We start from the raw sequence: 6,443 nt of genomic DNA, 5'->3' as shown, positions 1-6,443 counted from the left end.
CCCTCCTCTAGCTTATCTCTCCACGCTTCAGGCTCTCTGCCTTTATTCCTGATGAAGGGCTTTTGCCCGAAACGTCGGTTTTCCTGCTCCTCGGATGCTGCCTGAACTGCTGTGCTCTTCCAGCACCACTAATCCAGAATCCACCAGTCCCATGGCCCATGGCGCAGAACTTCAGAAGAACTGTAAGGTTGAACACTATTTCTTTGTTTCTTCATTTCTCAGAGTTTATATTCTATGTTTTGGTTTATTTTTCTGTGTTTAAAGATGGCACTGGAGAGTGGTGAGACTATCCAACACTTTTCACCGTATTTTGTAAAACAAAACCCATGACAATAAATAAATCAAGCAAATCAAATATTAGAGAGGGGATAACATAGAGTCATACAGTCACATAGCATGGAAACAGACCTTCAGTCCAACCAATCCATGGAGACCATTATCCCAAACTAAACTAGTTCCACCTGCCTGCATTGCCCTCTATCCCTCCAAGCATTTCTTATTCATGTACTTATCTAAATGTATTTTAAACACTGTTAAGGAAGTTCATTCCACACATGAACCACACTGTGTAAAAAATTTGACCCTCATGTCTTTTTTAAATCTTTCTCCTCTCATCTTAAAAAATGCCCCAAAGTCTTGAAATCCCTTGTTCTAGGGAAAAGACAACTGCCATTCATCTTCTCAATACCCCTCGTGATTTTATAAACATCTATAAGGTCACCCCTCAACCTCCTGCGCTTCAGTGAAAAAAGTCCCAGCTTCTCCTTATAACTCAAAACCTCATTCCCAGCAACATCCTGGTAAATCTCTTCTGAACCCTCTGTGGTTTAAGAATAATATCTTCCCTCTAACAGGAAGATCAGAGCAAGACATAGTACTCCAGAAGAGGCCTCACCAAACTCCTAGCAGTTAGTACTATGTCTCAGCACATAGCAAATGGTGATTGAAAATCTAGAAGGAGCACCTCCAAAGTCCTAACTTACCAAACGTATTCTTGACTTCTAAAGTTGCTGACTTGCTTTCTTGCCACTAGCACTTTGCCAATTCAGTGGGTGACCCATTTCTGGTCTAATGGATACCTTCCTCCTGCCTATCAAGTAGGAGTTTAGTGCATAGGTTAATATCCCTTTGCCAAACTAAATAAGCTCATAAATTTGCTGCATAGAAACTGTATTTAAAATCAAACATTATGGAATCAAGGGACACATTTGAATAATGCACAGCTATACATTAATAAAAAACTGACACAGTGTCGCATGCAGTATTTAGAATAGGACATTCATGTAACTGCTGCTCACCCTCAATCACATTGTCAAACATATATTTATATAGGACCTTCCACAACCTTAAGTCCTGAAAAAGTGTTTTAGAGCTGATAACGTACTTTATGAATTATGGTCACTAAATCAAATAAATCAAATATTTGTGAAATGCAGCTACCAATTTGTGCACTACAAATGCCTAGAAACAGCACTGATCAGATAATTTAGCTTTATATCTTGAAAGATAAGTATTAACCAGATACCAGGGGATAACTTGTCTTCTACAAAGTATTCTTATTCCAATTCAGTAAAGTGCTAGAAAAACCCAGTAGATCTGGCAGTATCAGAGGAGAAAGAAACAGAGTTAATTCATTTTAACTCAAATAATTTATAGACACAGAAAATAGGAGCAGAAGTAGGGCATTTGCCCTTTGAGTTGCTCCACCATTCAATATGATCATAGCTGATCATCCAACTCAGTTTTTTGTTCCTGCTTTCTCCCCAGACTCTCGGATCTCTGTAGACCTAAGAACTGTATCTAACTTCACCTTGAAAACACAATGTTTTTTTCTCAACCACTCTCTGTGGCAAAGAATTCCACAGACTCATGACTCTCTGGATGAAGAAATTTCTCATCATCTTAGACCTGTATTGTCCTTAAACTCTGACTTGTGGTTCTGGACTACCTGGTCATTAGGAAGATCTTTCCTGTAATTACCTTGTTTAGTCCTGTTAGAATCTTACAAGGTTGTATGAGACCTACTGTTTTACTTCTAAACTCCAGTGAATACAGTCCTAACTAATCATGTGTCAATCCTGCTATGTCAGGAATCAGTCTGGTAGACCTTAGTTGCACTCCATCCATAGCCAGAACATCCAGGTAAGGAGAGCAAAATAGTGCACAATACTCCAGCTGTGATCGCACCATGACCTTGTGCAAATGCAGCAAGGCATCCTTGTTCCTGTACTTCAATCCTCTCACTCTTCACTGCTTGTTGCATCCGCATGCTTCCTTTCATCAGTTTGTGTAAAAGGACACCCAAGTCCCATTGCATCTCATAATCTATCACAATCAGCTAATAATCCACCTTTCTGTATTTGCTACCAAAGCAGATAGCCTCACATGTATCTAAATCATACCTCATCTGTCATGCATTTACACACTCACTCAACTTGCCCAAATCACACTGAAGCATCTCTGTATCCTCCTCAAAGTTGACCCTATACCTAGATTGGTGTTGTCTGCAAACTTGCAGATATCAGATTTAGTTCCCTCATTTAAATCATTAATACATATTATGAATAGATGGGATCCAAGCACTACCCCAAGCCCATGTGCTTTAACTTTACGTGCTAATCTTAGATGTGAGACATTATCGAAATCCTTCTGAAAGTCCACGTAAATTATATCCCCTGGCTCTCTCTTATTATCTCTACAGTTACATCCTTGAAAATTACCAGGGAATTTGTCAAGCATGATTTGCCTTTCATAAACCCATGCTGACTCTGTCCAATGCTATCCTTTATGAAGTGTTATGATAGGCACCGCAAATGCCATAGGTGAAAGTGAGTACTGCAGATGCTGAAGATCAGAGTCAAGATTAGAGTGGTGCTGGAAAAGCACAGCAGGTCAGGCAGCATCCAAGAAGCAGAAAAATCGACATTTCAGTTCCTGATGAAGGGCTTTTCCAGTACCATACTAATCTTGACCTCAAGTGCCATAACCTGCAAGGCAACAGACCAAATGCTGGGAAGTGGGATTAGGCTGGGTGACACATTTGGCCAGTGTAGACATGATGGGTCAAATAACCTTCTGTGTTGCAAACCTCCTAGGAGTAATCTTTCAAGTCCAATATGACTCTCTTTCAGAATTGAAGAGACATAGAAATGTGGTGGATTTTCACTGTTCAAACAAAATGAGGAGGCTCAGATGGAATGGAAGAGGGAGGGATAGTATAGAGAGCAGGAGAGCTAAGTATCAAAGGGTTGGTAATTATAGTAGTAAGGCAATAAAACATTGGTTCAGAGTAGGTGTTAATAGCAAAATAAAGGTTAGCTCTGTCTCAAAATTTTAAAACATGATACTTGGAGCACGAAAATCAAAATGGAGGTCAAATGGTTGGAAGTTTTTCAAACTCCAGAAGGCTATAAAATACCTAAACAAAAGGTGAGGTGCAGTTCCTTCAGATTTTGTTGGTCTTTCCTGGAACTTTGCAAAAGGGTAAGGATATAAACTTCAGTATGAGAGCAAGATAGTGAATTGAAATTGCAAATAGCTGGAAATGAGTGAAGCTGCTCTGCAAAGGATCACTTAGTCTGTGTTTGCATACTCATTGTCAAGGAGATTGCAACCTTCTCATTCAGAGATGCCTGTACTCCCAGCTGAGCCACACCCAGTGCTAGTGCCAAGATTGTCTTTGATTATACTTTCCAATGCCCTTTCTGACAACACATTTACAACAGTTTTCTGTTTTACTCACATAATATTAATTTGCTGATATATATTGTATTCATTACTTTTCCAATCATTTGAATTGTACAGTGACAGCCAAAGGGCTGAAATTATTTCTTCCATTTTACATTTAATTTGTAGGAAATTCATGTAAACTTTAAATGTTGATTATTAGGCATTTATCAGTAAAATTACAGAAACAAATATTTCTCATCTGTACTGCAGATTGTCTTTATAATACGATGGTTAAAACTCTGTTTGAGAAACTTGGGAGGTGTTACACCAAGGTCTGCGTTATGAAATCTGTAACTTTGTGTTAATGCTGTATAATTGTTTCACTGGAACACATTTTTAAACCATTACTGTGAAAAATTCACTGAAGATACAATATGTGACGTAAACACAATTGTTACTCTGTGAATCTTTCACTCAATTCTTTCAAAATTTTGATGCTGCAAATATTAATATTTAAACTAAGACAGACCTCCTATGCACAAGCCAACACAATCTACCAGAAATGAACTTTAAACTCAATTGTATATTGTGTAGGTGAGCACAATAAGAAAGTAGGGTGAGACATTTTCTTGTAAACAACTTGCAAATTTTTTTTCTATTTCTGAAAGGAACTTTGGAATCCTAAATTGTAATCAAACCATGAATTACTGATCAAAACATTTTATTCAGAGTGAAATGTTGTAAGGAATTGGATTGGCCTTTGGATTATCATCCTGTGATCACAAAACCCAAGGTGCTCGACCACATGCAACTAATGTGTCCGATGTGTTTCATTACTCAAAGCTACATCTTGCAGTTTATAGAATATATCAGCGAAAGTAACATGCAGAGATTCCCAGCACAGGGCTGACACTTACATAGGATCAAAAATTGTCAGTGCCTGTTCTTTATCGTTACATATGGACCAAAATCCTGTTGACCCAAGTACTGCCTGCAGTTCAGTATAAATTCATAGTGATAACTTGCTTCCAGCCCTTGATCAACATTACCTTTCACTGCTGCTCAGAAAACCAGGACTGGGATTTTTCTCATTTTAATTCCTTTGTACTTGTCACCTCTTGAAGCAATGTGCCTGACACAAGTGATTCCTGGGAAAACAAACCTCTTTCCCCTCCCCCCCAGCTCCTTCACACTGTTGTGTTATTGCCCACATTAATGCTCAAATCATTAGATTTTACTGTTAAAAATGGATCATAGTTTACTGCTACTCTTTGAGTCCATAATTTGAGAGTCTTACTTGACAATACAATTTGGTTACAAGAATGGTTTTGCAATACTTTAAAATATAATTTCAGAATGAAATTGTTATAAAGCAATGATTGAAGACTGATAGGTTGAATTCTCATAGCTGTGGGGCAAGTGCAAGAAGAAAAATTACAGAATTAATAAATGCAAAGCTCTTTGTGTTTTGTCTACGTCTGTCTTGGCTGTCTCCTGAATGTGTCTTGTTTTGTCCCAGTTTGTTAATCTCTTTCTTGGCTGCATTTCACACTTTTGCATCTTACACCGCCATCGTCTGTATCCTGGATGCTTTTCCTTTTGTCTCAGTTCGCAGATTCTATATGTCACTCCTTCAGTTCGCATTGTATCCCAATCCAATCTCTTCAGAACTGTCTGCTGGCTTCATTCCTACCCTGTCCAGTTTGTCTTACTGTTCTGTTCTCAATATGTCAAAAGCATTGATAATGTGCTGCCTGCTTATTGAAAAATGTCATCCTGACAGCAGGCTGGAATAAACAAGAAATCAAGTCTTATTCAAGAAAGCAATAACTTCAGAACAGTGAAAGGGAAGAACTGGAAAAGGAAAGAAAAACGACTTTGGTATTTTATCAACAGTCATATATTTTCTGGACTTGTGGAATAGAATCTAATTTTCCTTCATTTTAAATTAGAGTTCATTAATTGTGTTACTAAAATAAATATTAACATTAACGTTGTTACTAAAATCTAAAAGCCCTCAGTGATATAAACCATTGCCATTTTAGAGGAGGCCTGAAAGACTTATGGAACAAAAGTAACAAGAAAATATTTTTGTGACATGCAGTTCTACCTGTTTTTGCCAGCTGAAGCAAGAAACAACCTTTAATACTTTGACAGAGACAACAATACTGCCAGATGTGTTCAAATTGCTGAGAATGCAGTTTTCTTGTATTGCTATCCTTATGCTCTGATGCCTTCAAGTTATGATTTAATCTGATGACTGCACTATAGACACCCTTATATTTAGCAGAAGATTAAGTGGGATTAGAGTTTTGGCAAAGTCTAATGCATTTTATGCATTTTTATTTTGGAAAGAGTATTTCAGTCCTGTTTGTCTCACTTCCTTTCCTTAAGGCATTGGGCCAACTTTCATTTATACCATCAATGCCACATGCCACCAGAGTAGATAGAAAAGAATCGTAGAATCCCTACGCTGTAGAAACAGGTCATTCTACCAAATCTGCACATCCATGGACTATGGGAGGAAACCCGTGCAGACATGGGGAGAATGTGCAACTCCATGTAGACAATTTCCCAAGGATGGAATCAAACTCAGGTCCCTGGTGCCATGAGGCAGTTGTACTAACCATGGACCACCATGCTGCTCCAAGATGGGGGGCAGATTTTTGAGATCTGCAATAAGGAAATTCCTGATGTTGAGAGAAAGAAGTTCAATTTTTTAATTAAGTCATGAATGGTGAGACAAGATTCTCACTAGTGATGAGAGGGCTATT

Source organism: Chiloscyllium plagiosum, chromosome 12, assembly GCF_004010195.1.
Source record: "Chiloscyllium plagiosum isolate BGI_BamShark_2017 chromosome 12, ASM401019v2, whole genome shotgun sequence".
NCBI classification, from domain to species: domain Eukaryota; kingdom Metazoa; phylum Chordata; class Chondrichthyes; order Orectolobiformes; family Hemiscylliidae; genus Chiloscyllium; species Chiloscyllium plagiosum.
This window is presented reverse-complemented; position numbering follows the sequence as displayed.